The sequence below is a fragment of the Silene latifolia genome, chromosome 9 (genome assembly GCF_048544455.1).
Source record: "Silene latifolia isolate original U9 population chromosome 9, ASM4854445v1, whole genome shotgun sequence".
Lineage (NCBI taxonomy): Eukaryota > Viridiplantae > Streptophyta > Magnoliopsida > Caryophyllales > Caryophyllaceae > Silene > Silene latifolia.
The window spans coordinates 25,427,829-25,454,758 of record NC_133534.1 but is presented as its reverse complement, the minus strand read 5'-3'; the positions used below and the strand labels follow the sequence as shown (position 1 = coordinate 25,454,758).

At 36.1% G+C, this 26,930-nt stretch overlaps 1 long non-coding RNA gene across 1 annotated transcript; it reads right to left on the bottom strand.

The window, feature by feature from the left end:
• Positions 1–19,489: 19,489 nt before the first annotated feature.
• Positions 19,490–20,448, bottom strand: LOC141602534 (uncharacterized). Its single transcript, XR_012524510.1, has 3 exons — positions 20,374–20,448; positions 20,222–20,288; positions 19,490–19,569 (listed from the first exon to the last, which is right to left on the bottom strand). It is a non-coding gene; the product is annotated as an uncharacterized LOC141602534 (long non-coding RNA).
• Positions 20,449–26,930: the final 6,482 nt, after the last annotated feature.

The window sequence follows — 26,930 nt, the reverse complement described above, 5'->3', positions numbered from 1 at the left end:
AATGGCCTGCAGCATTCATTAGTGTTGACATCTTCGGGGTAGTTATGCTAAAGCGAACGCATTTTATATAATGAACGCCTTTAAATTTATTAGGCTAACCTTATCTAACATATAATAAGTATTTCAATTTTTACAATTTCAGGAGTTACACGAAGCCATTATGCCTGAAATCAGGACTGCTATGTCAACACCCAAAGTCACTTATTCGACTGCCTCTCCACCCAAAATTCAAGAGGTAGTAATAATTTGAAAAATAGATTGTGAGTTTTTTCTTTTGGTTATTTAAATTATATATGACGTCTCGTGTAATGTATATATTTTTTGTTTCTAAACTGTAGACCGGGGTTAAATCAGACGACTTACGATATAAGCCATCTACTTTTGCTGCACACAACGCTGGTGTTCCTCTTAAACCTAGATATCACACCGATGATTATAAGCAAAAATTGAATACTCCAACGTTCGTAGATTTGCACCAGCTGGCTGAAAGGAAGGTAGCTATCGGGGAAGTACTCATTATTGAAATCGGAGAGGATGTTTTGGGCGAAGGTACAACTGTTCTTATGGATGGGGAATCACTGTGTCAGTTTCTCGACCTTGACGAGTTAGATGCTATGCACATTTTAATTTGGATGAAGTAAGTTTTTTAATAAAACTTGGCATTTGGTTTTACGAATAGTGATGTTTATTTAAATCATTAATGAAAATAACATTCTTCGTTCCATTTGACGTAATAGGTACCTGTGTACACACATCGCTGAGGGGAATTATGTTTCTCATGACTACGGATTCGTGTCACCTGAATTGTTCTCTCAAAAGGATGGATACACATACAGAGACCACATCGATAAAATTGTTGAACGGTTGAGGACGCCCAAAAGCCTATGGTTTGCCCCATATAATGAGAATCGATATGTATAGTACTTTATTATAATGAATCACGATTCTATTCATTTATTAACACGCTTACATGCATGTATATGAACTAACAGTTCAACTTTCAATATTTCGTAGCAAGCATTGGCTGCTAACGACAATCAATCTGACAAAAAGCATAGTGTAGTGGATTGACTCTTGCGGACATAGTCCCACTGAGAAATTTGTAAAGATGATAACTGAGTAAGTTTACAACCTTACATTATAATGTCATTTGTTATTGTATGACCTTTGAAGACTAGGCTCCTTTTAATGTCCCATCAATATTACTAAGCCAAATTCTAATTATAATTTCCTGTATATATTTATGAATTAGTGTGTTTCGAGCAATTGGAGCATCAAGTCCAACTTTTGTCCGGATAATAGTAAGTGTATTCTTAATAATTACTCTTATCATTTAGTTTATGTTTATGCGAGAGGTTGATCTAATTAAGCTTATTTGTATGTGATTTATATAATAGTCTCCTCTACAACAAGACAGCAAACAATGCGCCTTTTTCCGTTGTCGGTCCATGTGGAAGATTATCACCCGAAAGTATATCAACATAGAGTCACCGGTTAGTGTGTTTTAATAACTATTTCAAACGTAAATTGGGTTTAATTCTTTGTAATATTCCACTTATTCTGTTTATTTTGATTAAGTATATTTTGATTTGTAGTTCCCAGCTTCAATCAACAACAAAGACCCAACCTATTCGAAGGAAGACATCGCCGACATGAGAAATAAGTGGGCCACTTATTTTCTTTCATTAGCGGATGGTCAATAGTCTGCTCATTGTGTATGTGTGTATATAGAGCCATATTTTGATGCTGGGTTAAGTAGATCAATCTGTGTAATATTCTGATGTTGCAGGATTGAAATTTTGCAATCTTGCAGCAATTTTGAAATGCTATTTTGCGGAGCATTTCAAATGAACTCACATCTTTGCAAAAATTAGCATTTCAAAGAATCGCTGAACTCTGCTAAAATAATTTTTTTTAAAAAATATTTATAAATTCGATTACGGTTAAAATAAAACCGTGGTAAATAAATCTATTGAAAACGGTCGCATTTAAATAGAAACCCGTTGACATATTCATCCATAAAATCACGGTTTAATAAGGATAAACCGTTGCCGAATTCATGACATTTAAAACGGTTTAATAAGCATAAACCGTTGTCATATTTACTATTTTACAACGGTTGTGTTTCAGTAAAACCGTTGTCATAGATTTCCGTAGAGCATTCAGACTAATACTACCACTGTTTCAATATTATAGACAACGTTTTTTGAACCGATCTTAATATTGTATTACGGTTATTTGAACCCGTTATTTACATTTCATAACGGCTCCGCCTTTTTAACAACCGTGGTCACAAAATAACAACGGTCGATGTAATAACGGTTCCGTATTTTGTATTATAACGGTATATCACCTTATCTAACCGTTGTTGCACCTATTATTTGGCGTAGTGGCTTGGTGAATTGTTGGCATTTGATTGCTCATATTCGTCGCAACCTTGACTGAGTACGTTGTCCTCTCGAGGACAATCTTTCTTCTTTTGGGGCCTTTCGCGTAAGAGGTATTCTTTCTTGGGTATGTCATTCATATGACGTCTCTTCTTTCTCGGGCCCGTGATTACTCGTAGTGTGATCAAGCTTCGATCATTCATTCTCCGTGCGATTTAGGGCACAAGAGAGACTGGTAGGCGACCTTCAATTAACATAAACAGATTTCCTTCAAAGGTGACTGGCGGGATGGCCCGGAAGAAGTCCGTACCCAAAATACAAGTAGGGTCATCCATAGTCACCACAGTAACATCCATTTTTCCATTCCAATTCCCCACGAAGATTGGAACTCCATGGGCGATTCCGTGGACGGGCATAAGTGGTGAGTTCACGGCCCTCACGACCCCCGATCCTTTGTCATACTTAATACCGCATTCTGTGACCAATTCTTTAGTCACAAAATTGTGAGACGCAGCACTATCAAGTAAGCATATAGTGGGCACACAATTCATCCTTGCTTTAATAAACATTAGACCATTGTCCTTGGTCGTCGTTTGTATTTCCTTAGGTGTTGGTCCATTGCGTGCATCAGCGTCTCGGTGTGATTTGGACTTTCCCTCAGGTTTCTTGGACATATTTTTGGGTGAACGAAGCGCTCTTACTTTGACTTCGTTATTATATTTCTCCTTGTTGTTTTATTCCTTTAACATGGCATCTACCTTTCTCTTTTGTGGGCAATCCCGAATGGCATGCGGACCATCGCACCAGGGATATCATGTTCTCTTTTTGATCACTTCTCTTTATGACCCAGCCTTGGGCTTTCTTGTTTTCTTAGTCTTGAAGGTCTCCTTCTTTGGTTTGAGGTAGGAGAAAGTTCCTCCCCTACTTTTCTCTTTGAACATCTTTCAGTTCTTGGTAAAGTTCCTTTCGGATTTCTCATATGTTTCACCCAATGATTCCGCAGTGACGATAGCGTCACTGAGGGTCTTTACATTACGGCATTTGAGTTCTCGTTCCGCCCAGTCTTGTAGACCGTCCATAAAGTAAATAAGAAATAGGTTGTTGGGCATACCATAAATCTCTAGTAAAAGGGAAGTATATTGCTTGACATACTCCCGAATAGTTCTTCTTTTGTTTAATCTCCATTACTTTTTCAAAGCAATCTCCTCGAAATTTGTCGGGTAAAATTGTTCCTTTAAGTCGGACTTGAATTCATTCCAAGTGTTGATGGTACATGTTTGCCCTTGTATATCTTTTTCTCGTCTCCTCCACCATAAGATGGCGTCTTCGGACAAATACATTATGGTTATGCCAATCTTTGCTTCTTCACCGATTATGCGAACATTCTTGAAATAACGTTCCATGCTCCAAAGGAAGTTGTCGATTTCCTTAGAATCTCTCTTTCCTTTATACTTGGGAGGTAGCGGTACTTTGATCTTTGGTGTGCCCAAGTGTGAAGCGTTCTTGATGCTTTTTATACGAAGATCCACCAACTCTGCCTTTATCTTTTTACATGCGTTGGTTAGGCCATTTACCTTCTAAAAGATTAGGCCTACATCCATGGTCTTGGTCTTAGAGGCATCCTCTAACACCTTAATGCGCTGCAACATTCTATTGATAGAATATTGTTGCATGCCTAAGCCTTGTTCATTTTTGGCAAAGCGATCTTCGATCTCCGGAGTGGCCTATCTTGCCACGGGTACATTATCTTTGCGCGGGATAAATATGCGCTGGCCATTGTCCCATACCAATGATCCTCTCCATTCCTTACCATATCCTTTTTGGTGATATACGCGAGCGAACCTCGCTCTGATACCACGTGTCACGTCCTTACTTCTTTGAAGTATGAATAGGGCGTGTGCCACTCGTGCCAAGCTGACAGTCTTGACCCAAGTCAGGCAAACTCCAACGAACAAGTATATCATTTGAAATATTGGTAGGAAATAATACAAGTACAACATAGTTGTGCAGAATAAGTACAAGTATTAAATATATAAAAGGAGATAATGTACGAATAATGCTTACACGATTATATTGCGAGTATGTCTCTTGAATATTTACAAGATTACAAGAATATATGAGAGTGTGTAAATAGAAATTGAATACAAAGTTGAATGAATAAAAATGATGGCCTAAGGCCCTATTTATAGGTGCCCAAAAGGGGCGGTTGAGGCCGAATAGGTGCGAGCCTCGCTCCTCTTGAAAAGGATGTCCAAATGGGATGTATGGAACGAAGGGTTGAGACCTTCGTTCCCCTTCAATTGTGGCGCCAAAATGATGCATCAAAGGGGGATGTATATACCTCTCTCTTAGGGGAATATTCCATCAAAAGGGGATGTATTTGGTGTGTGAGAGAGGGAATGGATAAAGAAGGGGGGATGTATGGTAGTTATTTAAGGGGGGTTTATGTGGACAAGGGACTTGATACATGGCCCTTGGTCACAACTCTTGGCATATAGTCGCATCTCCTCGGCATATGTGGACTTGTGGACTTTATAGTAGCTTCCCTAGCTAACCTCAACTAAGAATGAGCTGCCCCGACTAAGAGTGAGCTAAGTACACTTGAGTGAGCTTGTCGTGAGCTGGACTGAACTGTTGCTAAGCTGCCCGGAGCTAGTATAGACTTTGAATATGCTTGTATGCTTTGTGTAAGCTACCATAAGCATCCTTGGAGCGTCACGGGAGCTTGAAATAAGTGAACCGTGACAGGAGGGTGGTTGTTGGCTGCAAGTAGGTGTGACTGCCCTGCTGGTGTTTGGGCATAAGGTGGCTGGCTGGGAAGGCGGTGGCGGACGGGCGTCTGGATGGTTTTGTGGTTTTGTCTTTTCTTTTTTTTTATAATATTAATTGGTTTTGAATGAGAGGTGGAAAAAATGACAAGGGTAAAATCGTAAAAATTGTATGTGAAAGAGTAAACTTCGTATGTGAAAAAGTACAACCCTAATAAAAATTAAGTTATATTACTAAATTATTTTAATAGTAAATGATTAATATGTTGATAAAAAATATCTGAAAGGAGTGCATGCACATAAAAAATATTTGGCGGAGTGTCGCTAATGGAAATAGATTTTAGTACTGTAATTAGCTAACCATCATATTTTAAATATTATATTTAGTAACTTAATATTAGTTTCAATGCTTTGTATTCAATCTGAGTGACTTAATTTTGTTTAGTACTAACTACTCTCGAGAATGCAAATGAATTTCAGAGCAATTCTATCATTCTAGAAATTTTGTTAAATGACCTAATTGCTTCCTATGACAAGCTGAAATTGATCATTACACGATCCATTCATTGTGTATTTTATCATTATCAGAGTGGCAGAGCCAGTATTTAAGTTTAGGGGGCGAAGCGGTAATGATATAAGGTACACTCGAAAAAACTTCGGAAATTTCAAGTAAAAAATCCGAAAATTTAATCCGCCGGGGGGGGGTACAAATGCCCCCGCCCCCCAGCTTAGACCTGGCAAAACGGGTCAACGGGTCGGGTTCGGGTCAATTTGGGTCGGGTCAGTTCCGGTCTCTCATTGAGTCCGGGTTAATTCGGGTTGAGATGAGTCTTTTCGAGTTTCGGGTCTGTTTCGCGTCAAGCGAGTCGGGTTGTTTCGGGTTGGGTCATTTTCGGGTCAATGAATAATAGAGAAATAGCCATTTGAAGTCTTTTCGGTTCAATTAGAGTTATATTTTTTCAGGTCATTTTCGGATTTGGTGGTTCGGATTGGGTCATTTTCGGGTCGGGTCAGTTAGGGTCAAGAAAACTCGGATCATGTTCGGGTCTGGTCGGGTCAATTCGGGTTTTCGGGTCACATTCGGGTGATGTATTTCGGGTCACTTCGGGTCTCGGATCAGTCTTTTCGGGTCGGGTTGCTTTTTCCAGGTCTACCCCAGCTCCACCACTGAGAGCAAGCATGCTCATTTTATTTCATCATAATAATTTCTCGACACTCGCTTGAAATTTTGCTATAATAGCGTATTTGCCTATATATATCATTCTATCATCTAGATTTGCACAAATTTCTTGGGATGTCCAACCTCTACTACACACATAGTAATATACTCCGTATTAAACAATGGTTTTTCTTAGGATGATTGCTTCAAAGGTACACAATAACTTAGCTTAGAAAAAAAAAGCCTGACATTCCTCACGTCCCGTCAGTTATTTATCCTTTTAATTTCTATGAAGAATATATAAATGTAAGAAAAAATGATTGGGACAGAGATAGACCTGAAAAACAAGCCAACCGAGTCAGGTTCGGAACGAGACAATTCAAGTTTTCAAGGATTTCGTTTATAGGGATAGGAGTTAGTTCCAACAATAAACATTATAACCCCCGTTTTTTCCTCAATTGAAAATCGAAATCAAATATTTTTAAAAATATAAATTATATTTAATGTTTCAACAATATTCATTAGTCACATGCTTATATTGACCTAATAATAACGGAATTACTTTTTCACATACATTTTTTCATTATATTTCCATCTAATACCCTTTTTACTTAGCCCTAATTAAATTACCTCCTCTATCATTCCCCCCCCCCTATAAATCTAATATAATTGCTTCAAGAACTTGAAAAATGGATTACAGATTCTCCAATTAATAAAACATTATACTGATTTTATATTATACGTCTATTTAGTGCATTATATCGATACTAATTATTGAGTTCCACTTCAGGCACTCGATTTCGAATGAACACAAGTTGCACAATATATGTACTTCGTGCTAATTTGCTACACAAGATGATTGGATCATTCATTAAGTTAATAGTTCATTTACTTGGATTGATTTAATTTTCCCATTTGTTAGCTTTTGGACTCTCTTAATTTTATGCGGTGGGCAAGGGTGTCCGTACGGAGTTGGTTGTGGCGTGGTTGGTGATTGATGGGGACGGAGAATAAGGGGTGTAAGAGAAAGGGTAATTGTGCGACTTGTGTTTTTTTGGTCCTCTGTATTTGGCGCGATTGCGAAAGAAGCGGAGGGTGGTAGTTGGCTGGAAGTAGGTGTGACTGCCCTGCTGGTGTTTGGGCATAAGGTGGCTGGCTGGGAAGGCGGTGGCGGACGGGCGGCTGGATGGTTTAGTGGTTTTGTCTTCTTTTTTTTTTTTAATAATAATTGGTTTTGAATGAGAGTGGAAAAAATGACAAGGGTAAAATCGTAAAAATTGTATGTGAAAGAGTAAACTTCGTAGGTGAAAAAGTACAACCCTAATAAAAATTAAGTTATATTACTAAATTATTTTAATAGTAAATGATTAATATGTAGATAAAAAATATTTGAAAGGAGTGCACGCACATAAAAAATATTTGGCGGGTTGTCGCTAATAGAAATAGAATGATTTTCAACTCTTAAATCTAATTCACACAAATATAATGTAGCGATACGTAATATATACAAAAAGAAAACATAATCAATCAAAAAAATTTGGAGTTAAGGGTAAGACAAGAACCTAAAGTAATCATTTTTTTTCCAGATAAGGACCTAAGCTGTTAAATTTTCCATTTAAGAGACTCTCCATTTATTCGATCCACATTTCCGTTAAAATCTACTAGTTTTAAACCCGTGAAATTCACGGGTCTGTTTTTACAATTGTAAATCAATATAACTAATAATAATTAAGATATAATAATTTTTTATTTAGTTTTTTTTTTTTTTTTTTGAGAAAATATCATTATCATTAGGGTTAATTGATAAACAATACCAATATAAGGACCCTTTTTCATAATCAGTACCAACATAATCAATAATTAGTAATCAGTACCAAAATATTAACTTTTTTCTATGATAGGTACCAAATCGCCTAAAAATCCAATCTTAACCTACTCAAAAAAGTTCTAAAAGCCATCATTCAACTACAAATCTCCACTCACCCACGTTCACAATCCCTATCTTAAATGAAAGCACCTTTAAAGTAGGAAAAAAACTAGAGTAAGAAGGCGACTTGGTACCTATTGTAGAAAAAATTTAATATTTTGGTACTGATTATTAATTATTGATTATGTTGGTATTGATTATGAAAAAGAGGATTAAAGTTGGTAGTGTTTATCAATTTACCCTTATCATTAATAAAAAGTCATACGACATCTACAACATATGCCAAACTCAATCGGATACAAATCGATTGAGTTTAGTTTTTTTTTTTTTTTTAGTTTTAGTTATAACTATAATCTTGGCTATAAAATGTTGTGCCCGCTAGCATGATCTAGAATTCCAGACTTAATCAATCAAATATTATTTCACAGAGAGGAAATATTCAACTCCATATTAAGAGTTTATTAAGAGTTTAGTTTGACTTCTATCTAGTTGATGTCAAACTGTAACTCTTATACTTCTACTCCCTCCGTACCAGACCAATGGTAACACTTACCTAATACGACCGTACTACACCAATGGTAACATTCCTTATTTGGCCCACAACATTTCCAAATTATCCTTATACTCATTTGATATTTACATAAAATGCTACTACATACCCCACCTATCAACTCACAATTAAATCCACAATTACATACCCCACCTATTTTCTTCCCTCTTTACCCCTTCTTTTACCCTCTTTTCTTAAAACCCCATTTTTTTACTACGTTACCATTTGTATGGTACGGAGGGAGTATATACTAAAAGTTTAACCTAAACACTTGACTTTGACGTGAATCTCGTACGGAAAAAGTTGCAACGGCTCCTGCTAAATTAGTGAGAAACCACTCTTTCACATCATTTTACGCGTTTTTGTAGACCTTTTGAGAATATTTCTAAGAAAAAGAAGCTCAGACTTGAAAATAAACCACAAATTCTTGTTATCCGTCTTAAGGCAAAACAAAATACATAGAAAAAAAAACAACCAAAAGACGGACTTGATTGGAGCTGTAAGTGACATAGGAAATATATAGTGTTTTTTTTTGGCAGTTTATTGAGAACTAATTGAGCGGTATTTTAGGGCGCAAAACTCGCTTATTATTTTAGGGTAAATTATTATACTACGGATATGAAAATAGAAAAGATAATTGTGTTGTCATATTCATAATTAATAAATTTACTAATTTATAATATGAAAATAAAAATCTCGCTTATTTCCATGATTCCAACATTTGAAAAAAAAAAAAACATTTTCCTAGAAAAAAGTACTAAGAAATCCAGGATTAGTTTTGCATTTTGGAAAGAATCTTCGTAGTTTTAGCATTAGAGAATAATATGAGAAATTGAAATGGAATCCCTTTACCATAAAAGCTAAAACATTTAGCTTCTTTCTAGTGGCTCCTAAAATTTAGGGAGTGAAAAATCTTTTAATTCAACAAAGCCCCCACGTTCTATAGAGTGAATTAATTACCCTCTCTCTTCTCTCCGCACTATTAATTAGTCTGCATCTATTTATTCTTATTCATTTTTTTTATGAAACATGTACCAAAAGTTTTAAATAAAAAATAGTACTCCATATCACAATATCAAAGAATATATCTTTATTTTATGAAAAAAATACAGTACCAAGTTTTAAAAATGTTTATTAATTAGATAAACATTTATTCTAAAGAATAATTGCAATATTTTGCACATGTATAAAGTATTATTTTAAAACATAAAATGGTTTACACATTTTATTGAAACCAATTTGTTTTAACATCGGATATAAATATGGTAGAAGTGATTATATTCTACAAAAGAGAACTAAGATTATCAAAATTGTAGATCTACAAATAATATTAAGTTTACATTACATGCAAACAAAAATTAATCAAAAACATGCGTACAAGTTACAACTACCCAAAATAACTTCAAACTTGACTTGATGTTTTAGAACTGGAATTGCAATGATCATCTAATAAAATGTACACTTCAGGTTGATGAGTTTGTTTGATCTAATAAAAAATGAACTAGGTTGACTAATTTTAATTTGGACTTATTTTGTGAGTTGTAAACGAAGCGGAGGTCATTACTGATGATTTTGTTAGTGTAGATGAAACATGAGTGTAAGGTGAAAAGTGTGAGACTGAAAGGATGGGTGAAGGTGAAAGACTGAATAAATGAGAGAAGATAAGTAGATAACATAGGGTAAATAATTAATACTCCCTATTAGGGTTTTGTATTTGGGCTTTATGGGGATGGGTGGGCCTGATTATATGAGAAGTCAATGATAAATTGAGAACTACGATTAACATTGGGGTAGACCGTAGGGTAGGGGTGGCAATCGGGTCAGTCAGATCGCGTTTGGATCGGGTCAAGTCGGGTCAACATATCCTTTCGAGTCAAGTTGGTCTGAGATCGGGTCATTTCGGGTCAAATTATGTGTCAGGTCGGGTCGGGTTGGGTCGGGTCACTATTGGGTCTAGCGATTTTATCGCATTACATAAACTGTTGACCATTAAAAATTGTTTTTCGACACCATTATTTGGCTTAATTACTTCATTATTAAGTTAAAAGTATCAAACTAGACACAAAATCGCTTTCAATTTGATCATTATTAAGCTTAATAATTATCGGTCATCAATTTAATGAGATCAATATCGGATCTGGTTCGGGTTTAGGTCACTGATTATCGGGTCGTGCTGAGTTAGGTTGTGGGTCGTCATTGGTTCGGTTCGCAAAATTCTCGGGTTCTATCAGGTCTGTTTTGCTCGGGTTCGTGTCGGGTCAAACTTGCGAGCTCTAGGTAAGAGCAAGTGGAGTTTGATAATACAATTACTTTTACTACTAATTTTAGACAAAATAGTAACGTAAAAAAATGTTGAGTTATGGCAAAAAACGCGGTTAAAGTGGTTCCTTGAAAATCGTGTAAAAGCAAAATGGATTATAATTATAAAAGAAACGGAGTATATAAAGTATCGTGTATATATTACGAAATATTAAGTTTTGATTTTACTAATTTTTGTAATAGTATACCCGTGCAATTATGCACGGGTATAAAATTAGTATTCCATATATTCATGTGAAATATTCTATTGTTTTTTTTTTTCTTTCCATTGAAACAAAATTAGAAGATTATTTTGTAGTTATTCTAATAAGCTGACACGTCAAGCTTAAAATGTGAGATGCCATGTCAACAAGATTAGCTATTGCATTAAAGAAATATATGATATGATGATTATAAAATGTAATATTGTCACTACAATGTGGCGAGGAAGGACATCCCTTATCCCCCTTCCCCCTTGTGAGATATGATATGAGTAAATGGCCATTACCCCAACCTTCCATCATCCTCCACACAAGCCCATTACATGCAAAATGAACATTACTTTGCTGACATTGCGCTGCAAAAGCGAACACTCCCATTTCATTTTTTTTCCTTGTATACATGTATTGGTAGCTTACCTTACTTTCCATGAACTGAATTCTTGGCTACTGTTATAGTGTTATCCATCTTTTTGCGATATCGGCCCCTCTACTCTTTTCAATCTTTTTTGTAATTATAGCCCTAGCAATAAAATTAGACTTCCTAATTCAAACTATACCTCAAAGTCAGTTTGCATACCACCATCTCATTGGTACGGTACGATAAAGTTCGCCAATTTATGTTGAAGTTCATTGACAAATACAAAATCTAACAGTACAACATCTTGAAAGTTAAAGGCCATTGACAATATACCGAAACCCACTCCTTTACTTACCCGAGCAACATATCAAATTTACCAGAAAATGACATCGGGTCCCCGGTGATAGATCTTCGATGTTGTGGGTGGCGCTTATGCAATTATTTTGGCTGATAGATGCTTTGAGGAATTGAAGGGTGTGAACTGTGAAGGGAGGGCAGTATAATTGTCTTTTTCTGAAAAAATGAGAATGATTTAGTATCAAATTCATTTTTAATGGAATGAATTTAATGGAAGATATGATTGCTAGAGAAGGGCCTAGATTAGAAGAGATACCAGCTATACTGCAATAACAGGTGTTATGAAATAGGAGAAAAGAAAAATTATTAACGGAGAATTAATGGAGTGAGGATATAAGTCATTAATGGAAAAGTTTGATTGTATAAGTCCTTAACTGGAAAAAAATGGAAAGTTGAGGTCCTTCTCTTATTGTTAATCTAATACTCCCTCCTATTCTAGATAAGTGTCCCATTGTGAATATGGTATAAGAATTAAGAAAATGAGTTTAGACCACACAAAACGGACAATGGGACAGTTATGTGAATAGACGGAAATGAAACTGAATTTGGACACACAACACTTACCAAAAATGGACAATGGGACATTATTGTGAATAGACGGAAATGGACAATGGGACTGTTATTTAGAATAGGAGGGAGTATTAGTTCATCTTCGACTCTTCGATGTAATAAAATTAAAACATGAAACAAGTAAAAAGAACGTAAATAGATACAGAATATAATGCTTTTGATGGGATCTCTCAAAATACTCATATAGCATGAAAAAAGATAAATAAAAGTAAGACAAATAAATGTTTTTTGAATTACGTTTCTTTATATGTTGACATGCATTTATGTGTTCAAACTATAAAGCAAATTAGATTTTTTTATTCGGTTTGATCAATTTCAAAAACATCTTAAAAATATTAGCAGACGACAATTTTAAGGAAATTTAAATATAAACAATTTCAAGTTTGCATTACCTTTTTCATAAATATTCCAAGTTTTAACAACCCACGCGATCGCACAGGAAAGAATGTCAACTTCAATGGCAAGTATTACACTTAAAAGGGGTAAACAGTTGTACACTTTAATGTCCATTCATTAACCACTACACTAAATGATCTCGGGCAATCCAACCAGTACATACCAAAAGAGAAAAAGCACAAAGGGAGGCGGCTACATTCATTTTATGCCATTGGCAATCAGGAGGGGCTTATTAGATTGGGTTAACAGGTGTTTGAGGTCAGGTTTTAAGAGTGTTGGCAACATGCCAAGAAAAGCAATGAAAATGAATAGAAGAAAATCACTACGAGTCTAAGGGGTTTAACAGTGAGTTGACGAAAACCACCAAAAGGTTAAGGAGAAAAAATCAGAGTAAATCAAGACGAGTTGAAGTGATTAAAGTTTTGAATGAGTCTAGAATAAAGGTCAATTTAAAGGAGTAGAAGGTAAGCGGGAGCTGACAAAATGAGGGACATACCCATATAATATGGATAATGCTCTTAGAATGATGGTACCACATGTTACAAGAAGGTGAAATATGAAAACCTCGAGAGAAGAGAGTAACATTATGTAGGTGTATACCCCCATCAACCAAGCTACAAGAAAATAAAATTACGATGCTTGGTACATATGAAGCATAATCATTTAAGGTTGGTCATGAAAAGAAGGGTACGGTGAAGGTACGAGCACTATTTAGAATAAGAGAAATCTAAGAAGAAAATTAAGGAGAAACTTTTAAAGGAGCATCGAGAGTTGATATAACAGTCCCAATGGGGTTAAAAAGAAATTGAGTAATAAAAATATTTTGATGATGAAAAAAGAGCACATTAAACTCATTGTCATAAACGTTTCAAGAGACATTGACAATAATAAAGATATGAAACGCATGGTTGAGGTGGGGAAGAGAGGTCCAAAAAGAAGGGATCTAAGAGGTTTAAAGGTGTACTGCATGACTGCATCTATATTAGTCGTTTATCATACTTTAGATTTAAAGATCAAAATAGAGAAGACGTGTACATGTTGTATGTAACAAATGCAATGTTACACAAATTAAAATACAAATGGATTGTCATTTTTTGTTTTGTTTTACCAACTAAACTTCTCAAAACTACTATCTAAAGGAAAAAAATGTGTAATCCAATAAGTATTGATTAGTTTAGCAATAACTACTATCTAGGTAATAATTATTGTTAATCAAATATGTGAACATTAAAATTGATCTACAATCCTTTTACACAATAAAGGCTAAAACGTCCTTACGCATTTTACATTTTGACAATTATTTTAGAATCCATGCAACGCACGGGCATCACACTAGTTGAGTCATAATATTAAACACTAACGGTAAACCGCCTCTCCCTTCTCTCTTCCTTTCTTAATCTTTAAGCTATTTTTTCCTTGTACTGCTACTACCTCTATCCTCACTGCCACCCCGCTCCCCTCCGATAGCCCCGGTGATTGGCCATTGGCAAATCTCTGACGGCTTCTTAACGCTCGATCATGGATAATCTTTATGACACCCTCAATTTAAGCCTTAATTAAACACGTAAAATCTATAGAAAAACTGACAGGATATGTTTGTAATTGGTTCAACTAGATAAAACCTGCAATTTTTAAAACTTTCCTAAACCATTCACAAACATTTCCAACTTAGGAGGGTGCCAAAACCTGCAAAAGCTAACAAACTAATTTACATAACTATGCTAAAGATAAAAAAATATAATGATACAACCCAAAGAAAAAGAGGGAGACATATGTCCCTTCAAAATATATACAAAACCAAAAGTCTAAAGGTTTACTACAAAAATAGCCGAACTAGGTCCAAGGTTCTTTTGCTCACTAGCTCGTCCGTGTACCCCAACTAAGCATCAAGTACCTGTCAATCGCATTTTATACAAACACGAAAGCCACAATTCAGTGGGGAGTAACTTCGAGTCCTCCCAGCCACGAAACGTCATATTTAATGTAACATGTAGTGTAACATGTAAACAATATGATAAATAATCTAATTTTCAAGTATCCTAACATATGAATACTAAACTGACCAATTTAAACTATCATGTGAAACATATAACAAGTAGTAATCCAAACTTTATCAACTGTAACCGGCTTACATCTCACCTATTACAATTCATAAAGTCACCATACAAGAAAGGGCAATATATCAAAGACAGGCATAAGTTCTTAGCACGGTCAATAGTCACTCTGTAATTCGAGTCTATACCACGAGGTAGGGAAGGTAATCGAACCGGTATCTTGGCTCAGCGGTTAATATTAATAAAACATGGCCAAGACACAACACAACCCTAGCCTAAAATCTGCGCAGACCTAGACATGCGGATACACACCACCGCACCCAAGACCCACAATTTTTCTAAAACAAAGTGAGTACCCTAAGGAGTCCACCAAAGGGTTGGCTAGTACTTAAGCTGACCACTTACTATCAAAATAAGTAACGAGGTCATGCCCCAACTTGGATATAAATCCACTAGTCAGGAACACAAAGGCTATTAAGCAGTGAACATATACTCGTCAGAGACTATAAAGACCTATCTATGACAAACACAACAACCTGCAAGAAAGTATTTAATACCAATACCATTTCTAGCAATATTAACAATATTAAAGGTTTCAGGGAATCTAGGGCCGTTTCTACAATATAAGAAGCTATTAAATTCAACCAACTATACATGTGAACTTAAAAACTTGATAAATGGCCCAAAACAAGAAAAAAGGCCGATTATCCAATTCATATAAAATTTCATCCAACCGAATTTTTACCCGCAACCCCATCTGCGCGACAGTGCGGTTAAATTGCGGTTGACCAATCACTCAATTGATCGACATCGAATCGACAAAGGGACTAAGGCTCAGTTTTCGGCACAATCAACAAAACATTACAATTATTACTATAAAATTCATTTTGAGCCTATTCATTACAATTTCATTTTATAATCTATCCTAACATGTGATAACTATCAATATGAGCATAATTTTACCAACCTCATTATCTTTACTACTAACATTATTCATTTCAAAGGTTTAACCATATGATACTTATTCTAACTATAACATTAATGAACCTAAAATGATGAACAAAGCATGAAAAACCGCGAAACAAGCGACGGACCAACCCGGGCCAAGCACGGGCCTGCCGCGGCCCGTCACGGGCCTGTTTCACTGCTGTGAACAGTACTGCGAGTCTGTGAACAATAACTTTTCTATAAATTTTTCGGTAAAACGACGCCAAATACTCATACGGACTCCAAATTGAGTGATTCAAGTGGCTAAACCACCTAATTTTTCGACGCCGTTCAATCTGTCATATTTTTGGAAACATTGGAAAATGTCTCGGTCCGGTACTGACACGTCAGCCAACCCGCGGATTTGTCCCAGCAAATAATTACTCATCCAAATTTGTTCTAAACAATAATATACAAATGGTTAACTTAAACTAACAAAAGACAAGCATTAGACATGCATGCAACCCATTTTATCATGTGAAAATTTACTACTCAAACAAAAATCACAAAAACATACAAAAAGCAAAGAATGTGACGATTATTCGTCGAGTAACTCGAAATATGTTACCTTAAGCTAGAAAATGAACAATTAGCACCTTGAAAACCAAACCCTAACAAGCAACTAGCCACTATCTTCGACAATATACGAGTCCCCAAACTCGTCCTCCAATTCTTCACCTAATTAAACAATAAAAACACAATAATAAGTATAAATACCGAAATTATGCCAAAATTCGTCTTAAAACAACTTCAAGAAAACTGAAATTAAAATATACCAGGAGGTAGATCTCGAAGAGAGGATTCCGAAAATATAAATTATGTGAAAATCCATCAAGAAACGAGAAAGTTATGGTGATTTTAGCTTGAATTTGGGTAAAAATGGTGGTTTTTATGTTTTAGAAGGTAGAGGAAGATGAAGATAGACAAAGAAAATCAGAAAAAAGAAAGGAAGGGGGAGGGTGCCGCGGGTAAGGGAGAAAGGAAAGGAAAGAGCGGGTTTAAGTCGGGATTTTACGAGTCGGTTTTGGCTCGTTTCGATAATAATTAGAACCGCTTGTCAAATGCAAATTCCGACAAGACCAAAGTTCTTAAACACGAGATTACAAGAAAATTGAATACTTATACGACCCATTTCCAAAACCGTTTGCCCAATTTTCAATAGAATTGTCATTTTTTTCCCGATATGCCCATTTTTCGAAATAAAAAGTTTTTACACGGTTTAAACTATTTTTAAACATTTCGAAACTATCAAAATAAATACTTTACTTCAAAATATAATAAAATTATATTTCTTTGAATTACTTTTACTTTAAATACATTAATATCAAATTTTACTTGATTAATAAATTACTTCCGCAATATATTAACGGTCCGAAATTACGGGGCGTTACAATCACCCCTCCTTTTAAAAAGTTTCGCCCTCGAAACTTAGAAGGAGAAATCATAGTTATAAGAAAACATAGGTATCTTTTCAATGAAACGGTGATACTCTCGTTGATCAGACAAGAACATCCACATTCATATCAAGATATAAAAATATTTCTACACCAATAAATGAGAAAACCCATTATTGGGACGTCTCCAATAACGAGATTTAACACTCATTAATGTTAAAATCAAAGTAAGAGAAAGGTAATCTACTCAAATTTTCTTTTGCAAAAAGCCAAAATAGAAGTAAAGGTTTCACTTTTAAACCCAAATGGGGTCAAATCCCTAAAAATGTAACATTAAACCTTGACAAAGAAGTCATAAATGGATCAAAATTAACAGAAATTGGACAAATCTTAACGAAAACTCGGGTCTAGAAATTAAAATTACGATAAATGAGTTTATATTCAAGAAAGGAATAGGGGAACTAAATCAAATTTTCATTTTCAAGTCTTCAAAAATAGGTTAGGTTTGCAGAAGTGACATAAACTTTCAAGAATGAATCGAAACTAGTAGCTTGAAATATTTAGAAATTCCTCGAAGGGAAAAGTAACTTAGACATCATAGGAGCAAGTATGCTAAAAGGATTCGAGCTTAACTAATCAAAAGAGCTGTATGAGTTTCATGGGGTAAGAATTGAAGTCGAACCTAAAAGGGTGTCAAGGATGGAGTTTCATAGGTTACCAACACTACTACAAAAATGATCAAAGAGAACGGTTGGTAACCGTTCTTATACGTAGTTTGGACCGTCCTGTGGCCAAGCGTTCTCTTTGATATAAGAGAACGGTTGAAATAAGTCAACCCGGTCTCTTTGTAACAACAATAAGAACGGTTGCCTTTTAGAACCGTTCTCTTTGATATATCAAAGAGAACGGTTGCATATAAGAACCAGTCTCTTTGATAAGGCCGTTCTCTTTGTTAGAGTTTTAGATTTTTTGGCGCCTTAGTTCTACCTTTTCAAAGAGAACAGTTGTGATGATACTAACCGTTCTCTTAGATCCTGTTATTTTTTTTTTTAAAAATATTTCTATTTTTATCGTAACCCTACACGATTGAATCGTATAGCTCATAAGAATTAAACCTGTTACAATTCAGAAACTCCGGCAATTTTTACACAAGAAAAACCTTCCGATTTAATTTGAACCATTAGGACAAATTCTATTAAAACAAAATACAAAATCTTATCATGTTGTTAAGAGCCTACAAATATCGAAGATACGCTACCATGTGCAAAACATAAATAAAAATCCTTCAATCCTCATCACATAGTCGCATCATAGTGCAAATAAATCGAACTTCAAAAAATTGCAGAAAAATGAAGCTTGCATTCAGTTTCTATAGCAGGACTCTCGTGAATAAATCTCTGAAAATCGTCTCATCAGTACCCAATTAGGAGCCTTCGCTGTCCTCGATGATGTAGGAAGAAAACAATAGTAATATATTGATACAGGGCATTTAATAAGCTATCAAAGTTAACTTGTGAGGATAGTACTCTAAAATGGTAAGCAAATACCTCAGTACTCTCGGAAAAAGTAAGGAGATAAGTTGGTGTTATTGTGATCACTCCACCTTCTTTATGAGATTAGTGCCATTGAGCATTAGATTCACCCACCTTCTTTCTAAGGGAAGTACTCTGAAAATGTAAGCAAATACCTTAACGTAAGGACCGACACTCGAATGATCATGTGGTATCAATGGCCTATTTCTACCTTACATAGTTAGTGAATCCACCAGGCTAAAGGGAGTCCAAAAGAGCAATATAAAATTTTTACAGGGCTACATGGACTAGAACTCACCTGCTTGGCACCAAGTACAAGTGGAATGAGACACTCGGGTTCGGTTGATTGAGTGGACTCATCAATTAGTACCTAAAATCAACAACAATTAAGTACCAAGTGGGCCAGATATTTTCAGAAAAAAAAAAAGAAAAAAAAAAACTCACGACGAATAACTTCATACCTGCCGGAACCTAAATTAGAAAGACGGGGATCTCCAGCTCCAACACATGTACAACAAATGATGTAATGATGTCTGCACTCTGAGCTATCTTCCTTTCTGTTGCTCGCTTCAAAGCTTTGTACTTTTTCTCATCACTGCTGGACAATTCTCCTGAAAAATTAAGACGCTGGATTTAGCTCAAATTATGACGCATGCTAAGTTCACAATACAGCCAGGAGGATCAATGAACAAAGAATAAAAATTTACATGATGAAAAGCATCATTTTTACTTCAATCACAAGCAAAAATAGGCTAGTTGACTGAAAAGGCACCAAGCATCATTTTTACTTCAATGACCAGAAACCGCAGGGAATGTGCATCACACAGCACACCCCCGCCACCTAGATTCTAAACGACCACGTATCCCTAAAATTTGATAGATCCCTTGCCATAGTAGTGCCATACCCCCATGCTAATGAAAAATATATATCAAGCCGCGTCCAATTCATTCACGACTCCACCGCTATTTACTGATCAAAAATGATAGTTGCTAAATAAAGCAAAGCTCACCCCTCCCATTCTAAAACCAAATATCCACTTCTCTACCACAAAAAAATATCAATAGAATTGATAGTAACCAGATAAAAATAAACATAGGCCACATATAATTGGAGGGCAACGTTGACTGAAAAGGCACATTTCAATTAAAGACAGCACAAAGAAGGAGCCGACAGATCATAGCCCACAAACATGTGAATCATCTGCTTATAAATCAACAAAAAAAAAACCTAGAATGAAGATAACCAAAATGACGAAATATTACCTTGTTCATCCTTCAGTTGTTGTAGTTTGTACAATTCACTCTTTTCTGAAGTATCAAGGTGCCGAACCTATAAAGAATGAAATGGGAACTGGATAAAAATAAAAACTCTAATACCATGTAAAGATAACATCACATTATGAAAGTAAGAAGACCTGATAATGAAGTGTGAGATGCTCAACAGGAGAACTAACAGCCTCCCTTGACTTGGCAGTTGGCACAAAGTCCGAAAAAGGGCGCCGGTGCACGATGGCGTCCCCGCTAGGCGAGGGTCCGGGGAGGGTCCCACCACCTAATAAAAAATTACAGTTATAAAATAAACAAATCATCATGCATTATATAGATGGGAAGTTCCATTTTGCCATGTGAAGTAGGAACATATTTGATTACCTTTAAGCCAGTAGCACTTATCTTTTCAGCAAGTTGGTCTACATCCACATTACTCGGCGCTCAAACCAAAACCTAACAAGCCTGTTCAAAGAAGTGAGACTGCAAGAGAGTAGAGACAATACAGGATAACCATGAAGTAGCAGCATCATGTGTGGCAGTTACCTGCCCTTGGCCTTGCTTGGCCATGTGATAAACAATAGAAGCTGAAGTTACAGTTTTCCCCGTTCCAGGAGGGCCCTGAATCAAACTTAAGGGCTTCTGGAGGACGCTCTTAACTGCAAAAACCTATGGTTTTAAAAAGTCGTGAGACATTTGTAATAATAAAAATAAAAAATAAAATTAAAAACATCTCACATTTAGTGAATATCCTCTACTACTTACCCAAAAAAAGGCAATACAGAATAAAGATTTAAACCTTTTGGATTGTCCAACAGACATGACTCCTAACCGAAATGCTCAACAACATCTCTACCAAATACCCAAAACTCAAAAAAAGAAACCATTAAAAAATATGTGAAGAAGGCAAAAGGCAATACCTGTGAGGCATTAAGTTCTGGAAGGCCAGAAGCACCAAATCTACGAGGCAAAGTATTTCGAACCATCTACATCTCGACTTCATGGCCCAGCAAATGGTGGTAAATATACATGTGCCTAAAAAGCCGATGCTAAATTAAGGTGAACTTTCAAAACATTGAAGTACCACAACTATGCCTAAAAATAATAAACTCACCTAGCCATTGTCTAGTGTCTTCCAGACATAATCTTTCAGTTGCTCAGTAGTGATGGCGCATTCATCAACAACTGACTTGATCCACAATAGAGCTTGCTGGGACAAAGTAATGTGAATATCATGAGCATTGGTGACTACGAGACAGGAACAAAAGAAGAGATGCACAAAGCACAAGTAAATGACCACTAAAACACAACACAAACAAACTCGAAAAATAGTTTCAGAAATCGGTTGCTTTAAACATGAGGGGATCCTTACTAAATAACACAGGAAATGTTAAGAGGTTTCTGACACATGATATGACTGATGCTGTTTACAAATGGCAGCCTGTTATGAAAGGCATTGATGAAAACTTGTTCATTCGAGCGTTAGTACAGCGTGCGAACGATCATAAGAACCCAAAAAATTTAACTGTCAGTGTTACAATTATCACATTTTTTAGGAGATGCAAAATTAGTAGTCAATCTCGTGAACATTTAGCTGCTCTAATTAGGTGAAAAAAAGAAGACTGCCAGAGTGCCAGGAAATAAGTTGGTCGGAAGCTTTACTATTTTGGTTAAATTACTTCTCAGAAAGTCCATTTGAAGTCCCTCTAAACCAGACTTCTAATGTTAATTACTTGAGAAATCTGACGATGTCCAGAAGCCGATTGAGAAACTACAATGAAGATAAAGCTTTACCTAGAAGAGTAGTAAAATGAAGGGAAAGCTAAGCAATTGGATTTTCGAGAAACAAAAATGAGATGTAGAGTAGACTTTATCCACATATCAACCTAATAATAAAGAGTTATGTAATAGTTAAGAACAGATTCAAAATGAGATGTAGAGTAGACTTTATTCACATTCTCTAAAAGTGCGAACACCACTACTAGATCAACAGAAAGTTAAACAAATTTCTGAAAATTTAACAAGACAAGCATATAGTTAAGAACGGATTCAAGGAGATACCCATTAATCAGCCGAATAGTTGTGCGTTCAAGAAGTGAAAGCAGCAGAGGACAGATACTGCGATGAAACTAAAAAAAAAACCTTGCATCAACTGATGAATCGAGCGTGGCTTTCCCATCTGGAAAATTTAAGCCGAATGCTTCAATCACCACAACAATTATGTTATATTATCATCAAATAACCAAAAAAAAACATACAACATTTTAATGCAACTAATTAAACACAAATCAAATTACTCATGAAACCCAAACTAATTAATTGAAACCAGTGAAAAAAATGAGTACAAGGAGGAATCGATTGAATGGAGGCACATACAACACGAGGCGACAGCGGTAGTCGGCGTGCGGCTTGGCGAATGGCGAAGATAATAAGGACGATTTCGTCAATCGTCATGGTGAGTTGTCGCGGTGGACGAGTTGTATGAATGGCCACCGACGATGCGACGAGGGTGGTGGCGGTGGAAAGGGAGTGAGAGGAAAGGGAGGACATGATGATTGTACGACCATATGAGTTGGTGGGATGAAGTGTAAAGGGTCTTTAGGGATTTGATATAGAACGGCCAACGATAAGGACTGTGCTCTTTGTTTTATCAAGGAGAACGGTTTTGGATCTATAACCGGTCTCTTTTATATTTTAAGACGGTTGGTCAAATATAACCGTTCTCTTTGTTAATGTATGAGAACGGTTTGAGCAAACAACCGTTCTCTATTGGAATTCTATATGCCCGCCAAACTAAAAATAACAAAGAGATCGGTTCCGCTATCAACCGTTCTTGAAGGGGCGTTCTCTTTGCCTTAAATTGTAGTAGTGCAACATCAAACTTATGAGAGGAGTATGACAAAATAAGGAAGAGAGGTATGAGCGGTAACGCTCATGATCAAAGAAAAAGGGAAATTAATCAACAAGGAAACGCCAGACACTTTTACCTCAAACAACAACACCACTCAAAACGGTTCCAAAAACTTCCTAACAACAAAACTCATAAGCACATCACTCCCAAGGGTTTCCTCAATCACTTATGTTACTTCATCCTAATTTGTTCCCTGAAACAAGGTACTCCACTATAAGTGTGATCTCATCGCTCCAAATCCTCAAACATCCAGAAACAACGTTCACAAGTCTAAGGTCAAGGCTTCTAACAAAGTTATATTCGTATCCAACTAGTGTCAACTATGGGTTCCTCAAAACAAATAAACCTTTAATCAAGAATCCCAATAACAAGCTATAACTCCAAGAGCCAACTAATACCAAATCACATCATCAATCCATTATGGTCATCAACATCCCAAGGAGTATTCTTTCAAATTTGACATCCTAAAACTTACTTACCATCAAATTTCCAAGAAACAAGGTCTTAATTGTAACAACACTTTATCACCTCAGAGTTCCTAAAACCATAAATTGAAACTATGTCCTTTAACCTAACAATTGGTGTCAACCATACCATTACCCTTTCTAGTTACCAAAACAAGTGCTAAGACTTCCTAACAATGTAGCTTACTCTCACTCTCATACTATACTTCAAGTAGTAATCAATATCACTCACTAAAACCAACTAGTAATCCCGCATTTAACGTTTCTCACACGGTAACATATACATTATCAAACCCTCATATCCAAAGCGATTATGGAGGCCAATCAAAACTCGTCTACTTAGTCAATCCTATATCCTCAAATCCACCATTCAATTTCATCCATTTTAAGTCAAGTACTAGGCACTAGTACCCAAACATAAACAACAATGCCATGTTCCATAACCTTAGTAACCAATGCAACTCACATTTGACACACAACATCCACCAATCCAACGTACTCACTTTATCAAGGATCTATAGGTATAGAAACCATCAAGTATGTCTCATCCCACTACCTAAGTCTTTCCAATATCAAATCCTCTCAAAACCAGGAAAGGGTCAAACACAACAACCCCTTCAAAGGTCATGATGTCTAACCAAGGCCAACATTTCTCAAAAGAAATGGTATTATAAAAAGGCGTTAAGGAAGGTTAAGCAAGGAACAAATGACATGTTAGGAAATAAGGAGTCGGATCGTAAAGATAACGATTGACAAAAATAAGAGGTATACGAGTTAAGAAGATATCTCGGGCAAGAAGAAGATACGTAAACTTTGGCATAAGAACAGGGTTCAACGAACGTTAAAGAGAAGGAAAGGAGAACAAAAGCGGCATAATGAAAGGGTTACCGCTGTAAGGTTACTTCACTAAAGTGCTCAACAAAGCCCCAAATGTCTACCAAATCATAGGACTAACAAGGACTCCATAATGGTAGGTATTTCTCAACTCAATTGGTTCCAAGAGCCAAAATCAATTCACCACACAAATTCATTTATTAACATCCATGTCCTAAAGTATCTCCATTACAATTCTCGCCATTGAACTTCACTTACTATGTCATCCCCAAATACCATGGCTTGTTTACTTCATCATCTCACCACTTAATACTTCTAGTCTCCGATACCATAAATTAGCATCACATCTTTGAACTTACGAACTACATCGAACAACATTCCACCAAAATTCCCAAATTCAAATATGATTAATAAAATCAACCACATGTTCCCAAATTTCGAAAGGTCATCAAGGGTTACTCTATACTAGATTTGGTCAACTCGAAAGGTTTAACAAACTAACTAATTCCAAAGTACGATACCAATCCATTAAGCAACGTCAACGTCCTATTGTATTCCTTTCAAGGCCTTCAAGGATTAGGGCTAACTATCATTCCTTTAATTTTCCACAAGAAACATCGAGACTCTCCAATGAAGTAGCTCAGATTCATTCCATCTTATGTGCTAAGGTAGTACCCATGCTCAATCATCTATAACAAACAAGCTCTCATATCAAGCACAACTAACAAGACTAACCTAAGGATCCCAAGTTATATTCTCCTATACAACTCAAACCTTAAACAATCAATTTCTCAACTCGTTCACGCCCTCCAATGATACATTCTCTCAAAACCGGGTTCTCTTGAACAAGGGGACTATCCTGCGGAATAAAAGGAAGGTGTCCACATGGACTTTTATTATAAGAAGGAAACGAACTAAGGATGAATCAGGGGAAAGAATTGAAGAGTAGTTACCAAGGCGAGAGAAGAGGAATTTGAAAGACGAAAATTAATTAGTACCTAACAATTAGCAACCACAAACAGACTACCACATAAAATCCTAAATCTACCCATCCTACCCATCTCTCAAGTTTATTATTTTAAGGTCAAGTGCTTTTAAGTGGGGTGCACAAACGTGCGTCGGGAGCAACAAGCTCTGATACCAACTGTGACACCCTCAATTTAAGCCTTAATTAAACACGTAAAATCTACAGAAAAACTGACAGGATATGTTTGTAATTGGTTCAACTAGATAAAACCTGCAATTTTTAAAACTTTCCTAAACCATTCACAAACATTTCCAACTTAGGAGGGTGCCAAAACCTGCAAAAGCTAACAAACTAATTTACATAACTATGCTAAAGATAAGAAAATATAATGATACAACCCAAAGAAAAAGAGGGAGACATATGTCCCTTCAAAATATATACAAAACCAAAAGTCTAAAGGTTTACTACAAAAATAGCCGAACTAGGTCCAAGGTTCTTTTGCTCACTAGCTCGTCCGTGTACCCCAACTAAGCATCAAGTACCTGTCAATCGCATTTTATACAAACACGAAAGCCACAATTCAGTGGGGAGTAACTTCGAGTCCTCCCAGCCACGAAACGTCATATTTAATGTAACATGTAGTGTAACATGTAAACAATATGATAAATAATCTAATTTTCAAGTATCCTAACATATGAATACTAAACTGACCAATTTAAACTATCATGTGAAACATATAACAAGTAGTAATCCAAACTTTATCAACTGTAACCGGCTTACATCTCACCTATTACAATTCATAAAGTCACCATACAAGAAAGGGCAATATATCAAAGACAGGCATAAGTTCTTAGCACGGTCAATAGTCACTCTGTAACTCGAGTCTATACCACGAGGTAGGGAAGGTAATCGAACCGGTATCTTGGCTCAGCGGTTAATATTAATAAAACATGGCCAAGACACAACACAACCCTAGCCTAAAATCTGCGCAGACCTAGACATGCGGATACACACCACCGCACCCAAGACCCACAATTTTTCTAAAACAAAGTAAGTACCCTAAAGAGTCCACCAAAGGGTTGGCTATTACTTAAGCTGACCACTTACTATCAAAATAAGTAACGAGGTCATGCCCCAACTTGGATATAAATCCACTAGTCAGGAACACAAAGGCTATTAAGCAGTGAACATATACTCGTCGAGACTATAAAGACCTATCTATGACAAACACAACAACCCTCGCAAGAAAGTATTTAATACCAATACCATTTCTAGCAATATTAACAATATTAAAGGTTTCAGGGAATCTAGGGCCGTTTCTACAATATAAGAAGCTATTAAATTCAACCAACTATACATGTGAACTTAAAAACTTGATAAATGACCCAAAACAAGAAAAAGGCCGATTATCCAATTCATATAAAATTTCATCCAACCGAATTTTTACCCGCAACCCCGATCTGCGACAGTGCGGGTTAAATTGCGGCTGACCAATCACTCAATTGACTGACATCGAATCAGTCAAAGGGA